Source organism: Haliaeetus albicilla, chromosome 23 (assembly GCF_947461875.1).
Source record: "Haliaeetus albicilla chromosome 23, bHalAlb1.1, whole genome shotgun sequence".
Lineage (NCBI taxonomy): Eukaryota > Metazoa > Chordata > Aves > Accipitriformes > Accipitridae > Haliaeetus > Haliaeetus albicilla.
Window position 1 is genome coordinate 17,987,899 of NC_091505.1, and position 18,314 is coordinate 18,006,212.

General features: G+C 47.0%; 1 long non-coding RNA gene across 1 annotated transcript in view; it reads left to right on the forward strand.

Moving 5' to 3' along the window:
* Window positions 1-18,314, forward strand: part of LOC138690655 (uncharacterized) — a 103,923-nt gene that overhangs the window by 22,586 nt on the left and 63,023 nt on the right. The window lies entirely within an intron of this gene.

The following is an 18,314-nucleotide window of genomic DNA, read 5'->3' on the forward strand; positions in this document are numbered from 1 at the left end:
CTAAGGGAAGTTGGCACTCAGACGAAATAGCAACACATCTGCATGCTTCTGGGTGTTGTCCTGTTGGCATCGGGCTACGTCCGGGGTTGGTTTGGGGATCAGAAATTGTGCAGTCCTGGATGTTCTGTGCTCTCAGCCATTTCAGCTGTGCCAGGGCAGTGGCAGAGCCACCTCGAGCAGGCACAGCCTTCGCTTTGGCTGGAGAAGCAGAGATTGGGCTTTCCTAGCATCTCCTCCAAACACCAGGGATGGCACAAGCCAGTTTCACCTATCCTGCATGAGCCGGGTTCGGCTCCTTCCCCTCTGGGTGCTTTCAGGGAGGCAAACCCATCTCCTGCTGCCAAACCCCAAATCCTCTGCTCCTCACGTCCCCCGGGATGGGGCCGGGTGGCAGCAGCACGTCCTGGCAGATTGTCACCATTGTTTCACTCCCATGGCCGTAGGGTTTGGCCACGTTGATGTCTGTCTGGTTTGACTCCAAACATAAACCTCTCCCTGGCTGAATAGAGGGGATTCCTTGGTGCAAAAGGCTGGCTTTCCCTTCACACATGAGGGGTTTGCTCCATTATGCTTTGACGTCCTGCAAAGAAGCTGCCTCGGCATCAATGGCATCTAACACGGTGACACATGTAGGGCCCGAGGGCTCCGGGAGCAGGTTTAAATAGGACCATTGAATCTGTCCGCCCGCGTGCACGTGACTGTCGGTGGCAGGAGCCCAGCGATCGATTGAGCTGTCAATGCATGCCTATGGACCAAATTTTGGACTTTCTGCCCTGTGCGAAATGACTGGTCTCGGTGCATCGGGTCTAATTCAAACCTTGGAACAATATTTGGATGCTCAGGGAGTGACTGGAGGTACAGGACCTGTCCAGTGTGTGTAATTACTGCACCGTGGCTTTTTCAAACCTGTTGAAAGGATATAATTTAAACTGCAAACTGTTTCCCTCCATAGACGAGTGCTGCACAAAGAAAAAAGTCTCTGTTTGGGGTTATTATTAGACCATGGGGCTTTGGAGATGTTGTACCTAATGGAGAGAAAAGTAGGTAGTGTTTAACCAACAGAGGAAATAGTGTTTAACCATAAGCATGTCTCTCTAATTTCTGTCCTAATCATGAGTGGGTCTGAGCATCAAAGGCAGTTTTGCTGATACCGACGCCACAGGGATTTCATCCCTTTTACCAGGTGACAAGAAAAAGCCCTGATTTCCAAGGACAGGTTTTCTCCCAGATCGCTGCTGCTGGTCCAGACTTCTCCAACCAGAGATGGCCTTGGAGGCTGTGGTCCAGCACTGGAGCATGAGGGCTGTGACCAGGCACCTCTCCCTCCAGCCTGCACCCACTGCTGAGCATTCCAGCAGCTGTCCAGTGCCACCGTAGCCTTTTCATAGGGCAAGTATCTGAGCAAGCCTGGCTGGTCCAAAGGTACCTCCTCCAGATGGGAACGTGAGTTTGCGTATGACACAGCGATGGTGCTGATGCTTTTTTTAATGTGTGCTGGTGGCCCATCTGCGAGGTGCCCGTCAGCATTTTTTGGAGCACACGGATGTCATGTTTGGAAAACCTGACCCATGTGCTCAACCTGTGAAATGATGCCCAAGTAGGGGCAGGCTCTATGGGAGATGCAGTTATGACCCAGATTTATTAAGGTCATCAGGTGTCTGTTGATTTTGGCTGCTCTTTGTGGCCCAATGTCCGCACTTTTCAGCTGGGAACAGCTGGACGGAGTCTCCCGAAGGAGGGGTGTGTTTTGCAGCAAGCAGCTTTTTGCGTCTCTGCTCAAAGCATGTGCTGTGAGGGTGGTGGAGCTGCTGGTCCTGGGATGTTGTGACGGTCTCTAGGATGGAGAAGAAAGAGCGTATGGCAGCTTTGAACCACGCTGGGTCAACGAGGTAACACGCAATCTCTGTTTCATTGTGAGTAGGAGCACTTTTTATTCAAAATTTGCCTTTGCAGAACTTCTTTAGCAGATGTACGCGGCGGAGAGTGTGCGGGGAAGGGTTTGGACGATGCTTGTCTGAGAGATGATGGGTGATGTTGGGCTTTCCTCACACTTGTGGGGAGCCCTGAATCTTGTTGGGATGCCACTGAAGTGAGGCCTGGAGGGTGATGCCAGGGTCTGTGGGACCCCCATAGTCCCTGACCAGTGGGTCAGGGTGCCAGGGAGCCTCAGGAAAGATGAGCGGGACAGCCCTGGCAGTGCAACTCCTCCACGTGCAACCAGTTGCAACCCCTGCAGGGAAGCGCATGCTCCCACAGCGGCTCCCTGCTCAGTGGGTGATGGCCTTGGGCTGATCCCGGCTCCCTGCATGGCCAGGGAGAGCTGGCCCAGGGTGGCAGCATCCCAAGGATGGCCCTGCCCGTGTGGCAGATCCCCATCAAAAACCGCTGCCTGCGCAGGGATTCACAGCTCTGATGGCGGGGACGCTGCGGGGAGACCCTGCCCAGAGCTGGATTAACTTCAAACCCAAAAAGGCAGGGGGTGGGGAGGGTGGGGGGGCGAGGGGGGAGTGAAATCACTTCTTGGGCTGTGCAAGGCGAGTTTCTGGCTCTGGTGACTCAGGATTAGTGCTCCACAAAGGGAGGGTAGGAGCATTAGAGTGAAATGTAGACTCTCCATAGGAGGCACCCATACATCCCGGCAGTGCGGGGAGGGAAAGGAGGAGGGGGGAGAAAGGCATCTGTGGCCCGGCCAAGTTTGCCGAGGGAGCCAGATCGCCCTCGCCGCTGCCCAGACGCAGGTGTCAAACCTGAATAGAGCGGGTGGAAAGCGCGGCGTGGGTATCTGCAGGTAACATCCCTCCCGGCTGCATCGCGGGGGATGCCCGGCCCCGGTACCCCACGGCACGGCTGAAAGGATTGCAAAGAGAGGAGATGCGGGAGGTGGGAAGAGAAAACGTATTTGTGTGTGTGTCGGTGCGTAGGGGTAACGTCTACTGGGAACCGTAGTTAGCAAATGCACGGTCAAGTGTGAAACAAGGTACGAGGTTAATGCTGCATAGGAGCTGCCGCTGTTTTCTCTGCACCCGCGTGCGACGTGTACGTGCAGCGTGACGTAGGCTGGTCCTGCGTCCTGTGGGCACAACGCCTGCAGGAACCCACCCGCACCCTCCACGCGGGCTGGGGAAGAGGAGTGGGGGAAGAGTTTGTCGCGGGAGCGTGTTTTTCCCCTTGTTCTCAGCATTTCATTTCGTCATGAGAGCACTTAGAAAGCAAATGGGGAACTTCTCCTGCTGGGCTGAACGCCGTCGCTCCTCTGCCACCGCTCCTTGCAGGTTAAGTTTCCATCAGCCTCTGGCATCAACAGGCGAAACACGGCGTTCCCTAAGGAGATGCTCGGTGCTGGCAGTGTCTTGCTCTGGGAGCTGGCACCTAAATAAAATCTCCGGCTTTCTGGAGGAAGCTAAGGGGGTGAAAGCTTTGGGGGGACAGGGACGTGTAGGGTGCACAGGTTTTCAACTGGGAGGGGAGGAAAACACCTGCGAGCACTGGTGATCCCTCCTTGGGTGCCTCTCCGCACCCACTGCTTCCTCCTGGGGCTCTGGGGACACTGGGAAGCAGTGGTGGGGCTCTGGGGAATTAGTTAATCAGGTTTAACTCACTTCATCTTCCATTGGAAAAATGGCATGCACAAGTACGTATGTAATTATCTGTATAATTATATATGTATATAAAGTCTGAAGACTTTTTGTGAATAGGCGTCTTGGAGAGTAAATACAGGACTGAAACCCAAGAATCTTAATTTTGCCTCAAATTTTGGCTATACTGTTTCTATAGAGACCAAAAGGAAGCTTTGGCTCCCCCACTCAGCTATTAAAGTTTAGTGCATTGAAAACTGTCTTCATGCTGTGATACCCTTTCACGGAGTAGAATAGGGTCTGAGCTAATCCATGAAAGTTGTCATGCTATGAACTAGTAGTCAAGCTTTTTCCTTTCAATTGAGTCTAAAACTATACTGTACTTCACACTTGATTGGCCCTTCAGATGGCAGGACTCAATATCCCTGCTGGAAATAAGCTCGTCTTCACACAGTGATGTTGAACGTGGAAAGATCTTGTTTCTGTGGCATAATTACTAGCGCCGCGATATGAAAGTCGTCAGGATGAGGTTGTTTTGGGGTTTGTTTTTTTGTTTTCTTTCTTTCTAATTAATATATATCAAACTTTGATTTCTTCTTCTTAAAGATCGGCGAGGTGTGGGTGCGATGCTAGCAGCACGCGGTCCGCCGAGAACCTGGAGCCCAGCAAAGGCTCCCACTTGCTTGGGAGCTTTTTTTCTCCTCAGTGTTGCACGCACAAACGTAGCCAGGCAAAGTTATCATCCGCACACCAGCCTCAGCCTTCCCCCATTGAGTATACTGTAGCAAAGGTAATGAATGGGTCTTTTTTTTTTTCTTTCTTCTTTTTTTATTTTTTTTTTTTCCTCCCATCTATCAAGATAACTGTATAAAGCAGGATTTTGCACTGGGGCAATTTTTCTAATGGAAATCAGCCCCTTCCTTTGACCTTAGCTGCTACTTGTTCATGTTCACAGGGGCTAAATCGATAGCGGGGACAGTGGACCGTCACTATAGGTGGAGCAGCCGTGAGACTCTAGATTAAGACTTCACCAGTGAGAAGTTACTGTATATTTATGATTAAATTTTTAAATGGGGAAAAATGCCTTGAACTGTATTGTATAGACCAAAAGGGGGCACCAAGGTATTAAAAAAAAAAAAAAAAGCGATGCTGGGTTTGGTAGTTTACCTATATAAACTATGACGGTTTCTACTGTAGCTTTCTTGCTTAGCGTAGTTGCTAAACAACAACAAAAAAATCTCCTCAAAGTTTATGCGAATTTCCAGTATTTTCAATGTGCCAATGTGACTCTCTGACTCAACTGGGGAGGCTGCTTTGGGGATTTCTTCTGGTCTTTTTTTTTGTTAATCTCTATCAGGTTTTTTTTAAGATTTAGAGTTTTTTAAATGTAGAGTTGGGTTGTGTGGACTTTCTTAATTCAGGAGTGATGCATTAGAGAATGAGCACCAGATTAATTTAATAATATAAATTTTCAAAGCACTGTCTGCCTTTTCTGGAGTATTCAGTATTGCCTCTGCCACCACTTTTAAACACAAGTTTGCTGTTTCCTTTTGGGTGCATTTACCCCCTTACTGGGCGTAAGAGGATTTCTCTTTAGCTGGCTGTGGGATGAAATGGAGGGCACAGGTAGGGACAGTGTTAGCCCCCTCTCTCTGTTTGGGAAAGCAGCTTTAATTACAAGCAGCCTCATTTATGGGTCGCTCAGCCCAGCGTCGTGGTCAGGACAAGGCACAGACGTTGGAAGAAATTCTGCCCTGTGACTAACACGACATCGAAGTATCTCTTCTCCCACGGCTGTGAGAAAGGGATGAAAGAGCAGAACAAACATATATTTCATCCATTTTCCATCCCCGTCCTATAGACGGATTTGGTTAAAAGCTTTCTCGGTGTGAATGGCTGCGACGTAGGAAAGGCGCAGAGCAATTGTGTTCTCGAGTCCGGGGGTTTTTTCCTTCTCTCGCCTATGCAGGGTTTTATGGTGCACGGTGCACATTTATAATCTCCATTTTTTACAAGCATCTAGCATGTAAAACGCCAGTCGGATGATTATAGCTATTTTGTAATCGCTGGTTTTTATTTGTGCCTTTGTAGCTCCGCTCGTACAAAGTCCTTTCGTAAAATTGTCAGATTCAATTATTTTTCATACCAAATTGGAACAAGTTTGTTTTCCTTATTTTATGAAACCACCTTTATTGGTTTTTAAATTATAATTTAAAAATGAAAGATGGGGTGTTTTCAAGCACTGAATATAATGTTTTATAGTTTAATTTGTACTGAGACTTAAGCCTTATTTTTAGTTTTGTTATGTTACCTAATTTATTGGATCGTATATTATATAATGCAAGGCAACTGAATAGCTGAAGTTACATTAATAATTTTGATACATGTGGCTAATTAGTTTGCATTTTCTATGGATCTCAATTTAAAAAAAAATAAATCTACATATCTATTTTAGATTTCAGCAATAATGTTAAATGCAGCAGGTACCTAAATAGAACTATTCGTACAAAATTGTGAAATTTACTTTTTAAATAGAAATAACTTGATATTTTACAAAAGTGACTACCCCTTTGGTACTTCACAATTTGTTCACAAAAGGACACAGTCGTCTTATCTGTCCACCGTTTACTAACACCACCTTCGAAACTGCAGGGCACAAACCTGGTTTGTTCTGTGGTTTAACAAACGGCATTTTGATCCCCTCAGCTGCCTCACGAGAAATGAAAAGTCGTTGCTGTTTTGGTTGCAAGTGCTTTATGAAAAAGTGTGGGAAGAAGAAGAGAGACTTGAAATACCATAAACTAGCCTGCATAATTTAGTTGGAAAAGTCATTTGTTGAATATCTAATTTTCACCTTCTGGTTTTGTTGCCATTTTAAATTGCTCCGTGCTTTGAGTCTGTTACTACTATAGGATTCTAATTTAGCTTTTCCAGCTAACTTGTTCAAAATAGTTTCTGGATTTAAACAGTTTCCTTCTGTTTCTGCAGTTTACTTTGAAAAATGATCACTAAACAGCGTTAGACTTCAGCTATTCTTTTGATGCAATTAATAATAATAATAAAAAGAGTCCTCCTATTGAAAGCACTAAAATATTGTGCATTTACCTTCCACTGCGCTGTTTGGCTGATCGTAAATCTATCCTGTACAGCTCCGATCGTGTTTTAAAGGTCTGTCATAATTTATTAAACCAGTTAACAAAAATGTGTAGGTAAAGAAAACTCATTCAAATGTGAACATGAACCACTTCAATCACGATTTGCAGAAAGCTGATTTATCAGGTTAAATTCCCTTTCTGCAATGAATAGTGTTTTGCTCTGGAATAGACTTGCAATCTGAAAAAAAAACCCCAAACCATATATATGTGTATATATATATATGGTTTGTTTCTTTTTTTTCGCTGGGAAGCAGAAAGGGGGAAAAAAAAAAAGAAAAAATAGGAAACACATTCTTAGTTTTGCCTACGTATCATGCTATAGTTGCAGAATAAGTTTTTCTTTCTTCATTTCAGAGGCGAGGAGGTAAACATTACCTCTTTCGCTCCCATGCAACTCAGATTAATCAAAAAGTGCAGATGTATAAAATGTGCAGGCAGAATTTGAAATCCAATTTCCCCCCTCGATTTGCAGTTATAACCTATGGAAAAAAAGGTTTGAAAATTGGCTACTACGAATGCCTCCGATTCTATTTTTTCCTTATCCCACGTCTGTGTGGTTTTTAAGGGATGGGAGGACCTGTGCTCCTGCTCTGGGTGCTGTGCTGTGGAGTAAGTTATCACCTGAATTTCTATTGCTTGTAGCACAAAGGAGGGGAAAAAAATCTGCCTTCGTGCTACTCTACTGGCATTGCCATTTCACTGAATCCAGCTTCATTGCAGATAGATGTATCAGTTGGTAAATTTACTACTGATTTCTACTGTGCTCTGCATGAACAGGAGCAGTTTTTTGTTTTGTTAAAAAGCAAACCAAGAAGCAAAAAAGCCAAGCAAACCATTTCCAACTCCTCGTTTGGTTAAATGCTGAGGGTACAAATTCTCTGCACCCATGGTTGTGTGTTGGGAGGCTGTGAACCCTGTAAGAGCTGGCAAAGCACATCATTAGAGCAGTAATCCAGCTGTATTTTAATTTTCAGGGTACAGCAGAGCACTTATTTGGCGTGTCTCTCTCTGTCTCCCTCCCTAATGTTAGTGCAGAAAGGAAACTTAATCTCTCCAGTGACCCTGCTTCTGTTCTTCAGCTCATAAAAGCCAAAAAAAGTCAAGCCAGAGACTCCTAAATGTTGGCAGATCCTGTAAATTACCCTGTAGCACTGACGCGATAACACCTTCCGGGGAGCAGATTTTTGCCTGGACTCTGAGTTTTACTCCCTTTTGTGAGTTTAAGAGACACTCTCGACACCAATTCAATGTATCTGTACGTACAGTATTTGATCTATAACAAATTGTTTTATTATGCACAATGACTGGAGATAATTATGATGGAATACGAATTTTTAAATTAATTCCAGGGCGTTGGATGGCTCATTACCTACACATAGAGGAAAGCTTCTGTATTTCTGGCTGCAGAAGCAGAGACACAATTTAATCAACGCATTTAGAAATAAAATCCTAATGTCTCGTTCCAAAGTGGGCAAATTAAATGCACAACAGAGGAACAGTTTTAACGTTCCCATGTATAATTAGCGACGCAAATGTAGGCTGATATCGTTATATTGTTTTGCTTACCGCTGGTTAACCTAATATTGATAGGGAATAAGGGAAGAAAGGGGTTCTAGCAAGGTGGTTAGGACAGGAGCCTCAAGTACGAGCTGAATTTGGTGGTTTTATAAAAATGTGCAAAGAAAAAAACCCCGCCATTCCTTTCTGCTCCTTGCTTTGACACTGCCTAAATTAAATGCAGAGTTGCGTTGGCTTTGCACGTTGTTTTTTGCTCGTTTGACATTTAATACTGTTGTATCAGGACCGCTCATCTTAGCTGAGATACTGAGGGGAAAATACCCAATTTAGACCAAATGTGAGAAGGACTTGCTGAAGCCAATATCTGTGCAAGCTGCTGAGCAGGGAGGGAATTCGCGTGGGCTGTAAAAGGCAGATTGCCCCCGGGACGTGGCTGGGGAGAGGATGGGGAGCGTTGCTGCCAGCACAGCGCTGGGACCCGAGCAGGTCTCCGCACCGCTCTGTGCAGCCTGCAAAGGCTCTTCTTTTGGTAATTGGTACTTCCTAACGTAGACGGATAAAATGTGCTTTCTCCATAAAACTCTCATTAATCTGGTGTATAAAGTATATTTTTAAAGTTGATTGTAAACAACGTGGTGCTCCGGGCTTTTTACTATCACTACCGCTGCAATGCTAGCACATTCAATAAATGTCATGTTATTGTATGTCTGAAGTTCAAAAAAAAAAAAAAAGGGACGGGGGGGTGTTTAGTTGCAATCTGTAATTAAATCCAGCGGGAAGTATTTCCTGAATGGCAGAGACCTTTCACACTCTGTTACCTAATTCTTTACAGGTGATTCCCCCCCCCCCCACACTTTTTTTGGCACTGGGAAGTCATAGCAGAACCGGCTGGATTTCAGAGCCAGAAAATGCTCTCTACTGTCTCTTAGTGAAATTGGGAAATGTGACAGCTAGTCCTCAGAGTGAGGAAAAAGTAATTTCACATTTCTTTTTTCCTCCCCAAGAAGTAAAACGTGATTGAAGGGACTGGAAGATCATTATTTTTATTCCCCAAAAAGCCCTCTTCCGGTTGAAAAAGAGCTCGACGCGATGCCGTATTTTCCCCTTTTGTGTCTGAAATGACACAAATGAGGGCAGCGCGGGGAAGGGGCTGCTCCCTTGCAGAAGTTTCCCCCTGCCTCCATCTCCCGACCCTTGGGTACCTCCAGCCCCTTGGGTACCTCCAGCCCCTTGGGGCAAGGGAGGCTCTGCCCCGGCCGGGGGCTCTCGCCCTGCGACGGTGGCCGTGTAAACCCTTGCGCCGGCACAATAGGGAGCAGCCCGCGCACAAGACGGCCTTTTCTCTTCCGAGGAAGAGTCCGCCTCTCCCCTCCAACCTGCTTTGCTGGAAAAAGGGCTTTCCCAGGCGAAATAACTTACTTACATTGGGAGGAGCCTTTTGTGGCCGGGCTCTCATATTGTTCTTTGAAAAAAGTGGCCCTTTTTCCCCCGCTCCCCGAAGAATAAAGCCATGCAAAGAAATACAAACGGCACAGCAATGACTCGGGCTGTTACATGCAGGTCTGATTTGATATATGAGATCAGTTCCTATAGTATAAATCTGCTCTGGTTTCCTCCCGAGCTTTGCGCTGAGATTCTTGCCCCGTGTTTTGATAATACCTTCTGAAAAGTGAGCGACTCGAGAGTCAGTTAAAACCATATTTCTTCCAGGCAAATAAATGTGTAAATGTTCCCCAAACGCACTTGCAAGCAGAAATGTCAGCTAGCGTTCTCCAGATATTTTGATGTTGATGAAATAATATTTTGCATTGACAAAGATGGAAATTTAAAGTAATGACTTGGTGCAGCAGCCTTCAAAATGGTAGATAAAGATACAGCAAAATTTCCTTACTGTTGCTAGAAAAGTTTGCTTTAATTTTAAAACATCTGAATAAAAAAAGCAGTTGCACTCAGTTTAGTGACGTTCCCAGCCTCTTGGCAACATTCCTTGTGCCAGGGTTTCACTGCCAGACCTTCGAGACTTTGGTTGCCCCAAATGCTGCTCCTCTCGTTTCGTGTTGGCCACCCAAAACCCCTCGCATGGGGGTTAATGCAGCTCCCTGGCTCGTGTGTCTCAAAGCAAACTTGGGAGCAAAACTGCCTCTTTGAAGTCAACAGCTCCTGGGGAAACAAAGTCATGTGTATTTTTTTCATAACAAATGCTGCAGAAATTCCCTCTTTCCTCAACACCAGGGTTACCACTCGCCCTGTGGCTGTGGCTGTGGATGGTGCTGCTAAAACAGGACTAGGGGTTCGCAGGTGGGGGAGAACTGGCATTCATCACTTACCCCATGGAAACCAGGAAAGCTGCCAGTCTGGTATGGCTGCAGCTGATTTGGCGAGTGGGTTTGCTCCTTGGGATGCTGGTGAGTCCCAGAGCTTTGTAAGATCATGGGAGGAATAGGATGTTGGTGCCTAGCGAGGGAACTGCTTTATATTGACCAGTCCACGAGCAAAGGGACGGCTCGTTCATACCAATCACGGCATTTGTGTGTGTGCATGAGGTCCCGGGGAGGAGTCTCACATGGTGGGACAGGGACTGACACCACCTCCCCTGCTCTTGCAGCTACGGGATGGTTATAGTGGTGTGCAGGAGTGAAACTCGTAGTATGCATCTCATCCAGGGGATATTCTGTGTAAACGTCACCACCATCCGCTCTGCCATGGCCACGTGCTTTCCGGAGGGTTGTGGGTACGTTAAAGCTGCTGTGTGGTGTCTGCACTGTCCCTGCCCTGCAGGAGGCTTCGCCTGCACCTTGGGTTGAAGGTCAGTTGGTGACAAACGCCATGAGTGCCGTATGCACGGAAACAAATGACCTCACAGTGCTCTAATGAAGGTGGCTTGTCTGGACTTAACCATGGTTTGGGTATGCGGTACTTCCTTCTGGTCACCCAAAATGCAGCAGCTTCCCTCCCTGTTCCTCGGTGGCTGTAAACCGGAGTGCCCGCTCTCTGGGGAGCAGCTGATCTCTTTGTTGTAACTGCAGAGCCCAAACAGCCCAACTAACAAACGTAGGATTGGAAAAGACAATCAAGCCGGTTGGGTACTTTGCTATTATCTGTTCTTGGCACAAAGTGGAAGTACCTCGTCTACACCAAACCTCGCTCATTTACACTTTGCTTATCTGCAAATTCCATAATTTACATACACAAAACAGTGATTTCTTCACATTTATTAGCACTGATTAATAGCAGAACGCTGCAGCGAGCCCTCCTGTTACTCCAACTTCATTACTTTTACAAAGTAGACTACAGCCCGCTTACCCGAAGACGCTTTGCTCAGAAGAATTATCGATGATTAAAACCAAGCTACACTTGTCAAAATAAATTACCCAAGTACATTTTGAGAGGCAGCAGCCTTCCTCTCTACGGCGGTTGCCTGCCTTGCTAATTTGCACCGTGCGGAGACTTGCGGTGGGACGGCAGCGCGGGTGGAGGCCGCGCGATGCCACGTGGCAGCTCCTCAGCGCGGGAGGAGCCTGTGGAAGCGATTTGGATTCTCTTGTGTTTCCTCACACGTTACCGGTATTACATCAGCTGCGGGTGTAATCAAACTTCGCCGATGGAGGAGGGTAATTCATTCATTGGTTTGCAGAGCTCGGGTCCCCCAGGATTGCCTCCAACCTGCGTGGTGTCTCCGGCTGCTGGATTTTGCGTGTGGATGTGGGAGTCAACTGGGAGCTGTATGGAGAAGCAGGGAGCTCCCCATTGGCTGTGAGATGAGGTGGCACAGAAGTGCATTTATTTTCATCAATGGTGTGTGGAATGAATTATACTCGTGAAATTTGCTCCAGATCTTCCTCTTTCAGAGGGTAATAAGTAAAAAAATGGTGCAGAGTGCCGAAATGTCCTACTTTTCCTCCCAGGGGAGACCTTGGCGGTGGTAGGAGACAACATGCAACGTGGCAAGTGCCTTCTGCTCTCTTGTTCTATGGGGCAGAGGAGAAAGCCTCCCGCAGTGCTGGTGGGCAAGCACCCATTTAGAGGAGACAATATTGAGGCTTCTAGTGAAAAATCTTCAATGCCAGGGCAGGAGGAAGGTCTGAGCGATGGTGTGCTGCTCATCTGCCCACCACAGTGCTGGGGCCACTGCTTCTGCAAGGACTGGCAGGGACAAGAGCCCCTTCCAGCCTGCTGGGCTCTCTCCGGGCAGCAAAAAGGCTGCAGGTGAGCTCTGTCGTACGTGGTCCGGCTGCTTCACGTGCTCGGCGAGGCACTGTCAGTGGTGCTCGTCGCTGCTGCTGCTGGGGGTTTCTGGAGGGGCTGGGGAGGATGCTGATGGTGGCAAGAGCGGCCCTGCAAAGGACTCGGTAGAGCAAAATGGTGCTGTGGGTTCGTTCCCGCTATGCACTGTGACTGTGTGTGTAGTTACCGTAAAGGGTTTCTCTTGGTAAGTGGAGAAGGCAGGTAGATATTTGGCCCCAAAGGCTGTGCTGGGAGCAGCTGGCTCTAATGTGGGGCTCGGTGCCACGCTGCAGATGCCACTTGTGTCCGGGCATGGTATGAGCAGATACCAAGGAGGACTTGCACCCTATGGAGAAGCAGAAAGCAGATGGTGACAGCTAGTGAGGGGGCGATGCGGGGACATGGGGACACTACTGGGAGAGCTGTGTTTGGGAACATCCCTCAATTCCTGTTGTGGGTGTAACCAGCTCGCTTCACTTGACGTGGGATAGTCCCCCCATACCTGAGAACACGCTACCTTTCGTCTACAACACGGCTCATCAGAGGTGGGTTTTGGGTGAGCGCTCATTTTGATTCCCAGCTGTAGTGGTGGTGATATGGAGACGGGTGTGAAAAGGACTTGTTTCTCAGCTGCCAGCTTTAGGGTGTTCACGGCAGTCTTTGGGGACAATATTATAGGCAAAGCAGAACTTTCCAGACCAAGTTGCTTTTTTGGACTAATGCAAGGGAGGATGCATTAGCACCCACATGTATTAATTACGCTTTCAGTGGCTTTTCTTGGGCACAGGCTGAAAGTACAGACCATCTCATAACCTGAACTGGGCAGGCAGGAAAGGGGGGAGAAATCTGAAATATCTTCTGACACTTAAGGCTTCAAAGCGGTAGTGGAGGAGGAAGAAGATAAAAATCACTATTGCTCCAACCAAAGGAATCGGAAAGTGTGTAGGCAGAGAGATATTTTGGCATTTCTTTGTGCATGGAGCTGGTAAAACGCTGTGAAAGGCTGCCACGGGATAGCAGCAGACTGGATAAAGGGAGCTTGGCTTTCTGCTGTGGATTAGATCCTTGCCCAAAATGCTGTTCCTCATTATCAGGCTCACAGTAGGTGAGGGTCTGTTTTCCAACCGCCCTAGAAACTTGCCGTCGGGGTGGATGGTGTTTCCGTGAGAAAGGCGTCTGTCGCAGGCAGCGAATCCTCAGCCATGGGCTCTTGGGGGACCCCACGATGGGAAATCTCGGGGGTTCACATCTTGACTCAGTTACAGTGACTCTCAGGGTCTGAATTCCCTTGCTGGCGTGGTGGTGTGAATCCTCGGAGGGAGGAGAGTGGGACGAGGAGCCTCTCGTCCCCCTGCAGAGAGGCTTGTCCAGAAGGGTATCCAGGGTGGACAGGATTCAGCAGCCTCCTTCTTGATGCAAACCCGCAAGAAATTCAAATTGCCCTTCCTGGCATAGGACACCTAAAGCGATGGGTATACCAACTATAAATAGAAAGAAATAGCAGATTGCCAAGTGTTTAGAGGAACTGTATTTTATCAGGCAAAATTAAGCACTTTAAAAAAAAAAAAATAGAAGAGCAAAGCAAACAGCATAGGGAATGGAGTAGAGGTAATGCAATAGCTTAATTGAAAAATTAACTCGAATTGGTGGAGATATGACTGCTGCTCTCTGGATTGAAAACTGGCTGGAGGAATGTAAACAAAAGACAACGAGAAACAGGATTTGGCTGGGGGGAGGCTCCACATTGCTGCAGACACACCAAAGGCATATCCCCTCCGAGCGGCACCCCGACGGTGGTACGGGATGGCGAGCAGGGAGTATCCCATCAGCAATTGCAAAATATCTGAAAAAGACCAAGGAAGTCTAGAAATTGGCACAAAACCCCACATTCTCGGGAAAATCCTGGGTAATGCATTAAAGAAAACCACTCCTTCGTGCGTGCGCTGAGCAGGAGGAAGGCAGGAGAGGAGACAGGAGCCTTTGGGAGCGGTAGACAGGACTCGGAAGCATGAGGCAATGTTGAGTGCAGGTGCGAGGGGTGGCCAGAGCCCTCCTGAAATACCCACCCTGGCGAGCCAGCCAGCCGGCCGCACCGGGACCCTTCCTCTCAGCGAGGCGGGATTTCACTGAAATGCCAGTAATGCCCATGAACCACCAGATCAAACAGACCCCTTTTTTTCCCCCCCTCCCAAACCCCAGTTATCTATTGGAACCAGATGCATTTTTTTCCACAGGAATTTCCAAGCCGGGAAGGCCAGGCTACCTTGTTGCAATCAGAGAGGTGACTGTCTCCCTCTGAATTTTTGCTTTTTCAGACATATGAAAATGCAGCCTTTTTCCTTGTGATGAGAAAGGTTTGCTAGGAATCCTGTTAGAAGTACTCAGCAGACACTTGTTGTTGAGTAGAGCTGGGCTTGCTTTGACGGGCTGCAGCACGGCGCCTTGCAAACTTCACCCGCCGTATTTAACGAGATGTCGCAGATTGGTACGCCGAATTATTTCCATGTTCTCCTTTGTGTACCTTAGTAGCATTTAGGGGTTTTTTAATCATGTTGAACATGTGAGTTTGTTTTCCGTTTGTTTTTTTTTTTTTTACATTTATTTCACTTAGAGCCGTTTTGAAGTGATAGACACCTTTCTAGGTAGCGGCTTCTTACAACGTATAAGCCTGTTTATCAAAGGCAGGATTTGCTGCTGTTGTTTTTCTATTAGAGAGGAATTACACTAAGCCTGTAGCAGACATTTTGTGTTACCATGGCAGCCCATATTTCCTACAGGGTTGTGACCTCTAATGACTACAGTGGAAAGCTAGGAAAAATGGGGACTCTTTGAAGATTAGTAAATAAATGCATACTTATGCAAACTATCCGAGAGATGGCTAAACTATGGAGAGGCAATGGCATGATTCTGAAAGCTGAGTAAATGGCTCTATGTAAATACCTGTGTGTTTTTTAAAAATCACCTTTCATTTCACGATCCTTTTAAAACGCTGTTTTGTTTCCATCAAAGTGGTACACAGAACACGTTTTCTTCTGCATAGGGCCTGTATTATTTTTCATGTAATGAAACAGAAATACAGAGTTCAGAATTTCAGCAAAAAATGTTTCTTACCACCTAAATCATTCTTTTTTTATAGACTTTTCAAATATTATTGCCATCATGATTGAATTTTCAGTGTTCTTTTAGTTCATCATTGCTAGATAAAATAAGGCAGCAGAATGTACTGAACTTTTAAACAGACATCTCAGTAGGAGCTGTCTTTATTCTTTTAAAATAGAGTAGTAAAAAAAAGTCTCTGTTTTTAAAAAGAACAGATTGATTTTTACATATGGAATTTAGTAAAAAGGAAAAATTGCACCTATTGAGTAGTACACAGTACTTGTTTTGGACCATTAAAATACCTACAAAGGTATTTTATGGGATTTGTTTGTGAATTTTAAATGTTCCTGCATTGTAATCTGCAGTGATCTCCTAAATTGTATAAACCCTCAGTAGACATGCTGGTACTCTGTGCATCTTCAGTTAATGACCCTTTTCATGTAAGCACAGCTGTTGCAATGTAAAAAAAAAAATTAGCAAAGTGTGCCTCTTCTCCCTGCATCTTCCCTTCACTTTTCAGTGGATTTCAGCATTTTTCCCCTTCAGTCAGTAACTTTCCGGACTCCTGCAGCCCAGATATGTGGTACGAAACTTGCTCCCATCAATGCTGTCAGCAGAAAAGGAGCAGATCAAGCTCTTACAAAACAAAATCAACGTCGGCCAGATCCTGAATCTTTTCCTCTCCTGTCAGGAATATTGGGGTCGAGACAACACTACTGCTCCTTGCAATGGAGGTTGTTTTAACCCTTTTCTCTTCCTTTAGAGAATAAAACAAGACCCTTTGCAGGTAACCCCATAGCACCGGCTTTCAGGGAGAGCACTGGAGTCCCTTGTGTTGAAGCCACATCTACTGGAGGTTGAAATGCTGCCAAACAGATGTGGGTCGTCCCCCCCGCAGGGTGGGATGCATTGGGGATTCATCACCCTCGTGCTCAATCTACCTGCCATGGGAAGTCCTCTTTTTGTGGAAATCATGGGGGCTTGACTACACCAGGATGGGCCGGGGAGTGCTTTTGTTGTGCCCTGGAAGGCACAAACCCAATATCCACAGGGATATTCCCTGCTCCCCACAGACTTGACTCCCTGACACTTTGGGTGCCCACGTAGGATGGGAAAGCCGGGGTGGTTTTGTGATCCACCCTCATATCAGCATCTAATATTGTAGTGACAATCAATGAGGATTTGGCTTGGCTGCTAGATAGGGGAACATGCAATGCTCTTGTGCTGAATGCTCCTGGCTGTTGCCATGTCCTAAAGGTCCTTCTCCTGGGAAGCACTCAGATAAGTCGCTATTATTTCTAGCTTAAGGAGCAGTACGAGGTGCTGCAGTACGAGGCAGCACAGCTCAGGGGAGCACAGAAACCGTGCTGCAAGGCGTGCGATGTGGGGAATTGCCGTGCTCTCTAGTGCACGGGAAAATGATGGAGAGCGGAGGCAGATGGAGAAAAAGCACCAGTTTTGGTGTTGGCTTTGATTTCTTTGCATGTGATTTTGCTTCTCGATAACTGCACTGGCAATACAAACTTACAGGCTCTTTCTAGGGATGTGGGACACCAGATGCCTTCTGGGCTGGTTTGTATTGCCTAACACTTGTGTTATTAATCTTCTTGGAATTGGGAAATTTAGTTCAAAATGAGAGGCTCCTGATGTCACTAATCCTACTTTTCTTGTGCAACTTCACAACGTGCTTATGAGCCAGGCTATTTTATGTTCTTTCTTCTCCTCTTGGTAGCTTTGAGTCCTCTGTTAATTGACAGTGACCCAAAAAGGACCTCCTGGGGAAGTGCCCCCTCCTCAGGCTCTCCTCCCCTCTTGTGTCAGTAATGAACCCCTCACAGGAGCAGGGGTGGGGGGGTGTGATCCCATGTCTCGGACTCCTGCCCTCCTTGCCCAGGGACAGTCCTTCTCCTCTCACTCGCTGTATGGCTCTTCAAGCTTTTCGTACCAACCGGAGCTCTTCCAACATGAAGGTTTGCTTGCTAATCAGCCTCACCTGAGGTGTGGGGTATGCACAGATCTGCCCTTTACCTGATCCCAGGCTCTCTGGAAATCTTGCTGTTGGCTTCCTGGGCTCCCGCAGGACCTGTTCCACTTTTTAAAGCTTGAAAAAAGCCCTGAGACAGAGGGACCGAGTGCATGGCCTCCATCTGTGTGTTGTGGGTCGCTTGCCTCAACCATGAAGCAACCCTATTCCCCCGCCCATCCTTGAACGCATAGTTTCCAGCCCAAACTATTTGACAAATCTGACCCAGACTAGCTAATAGTTTCAGGGTGACCAAAACTGCGTATCTGATGAATTTACGATTCAACTGAAAATTCTTGCTTTACTGAAGTCCAAACATAGAGGGGAAGCTGGTGGTTAAGGCAGGAGGGAGGAAGAGAGGAAAAGAAAGCTGGTGAGGAATGCTGGGGAGGCTGAAATGGGATCCTGACGTGAGCTGCGGGGCTGGCAGAGCTCTTTGGAAAGGGGGTCTTCTTGGTGGAGGACCTGACCTTCAGTTTGCACGTGCTGGTTGGCGGCCCCCAGGTCCTGGCTAAGGGGAGACCCCTCCACCCCTTCCAGTGGTCTCATGAAACTGCTCTGTACTTCCTTTGGTTAATATTTTTCTTTCTTTTTTGTTTTGGAGGGGATTTTTCACTAGTCCTTGAAAGCAGAATTTTTTTGTCCCTGCTGATGTGAAGTCGGAGGAACACTTGCGTTAAATGAAATGGAAAGTGTGTGCACTTCTGAGGAGGAAAGCGG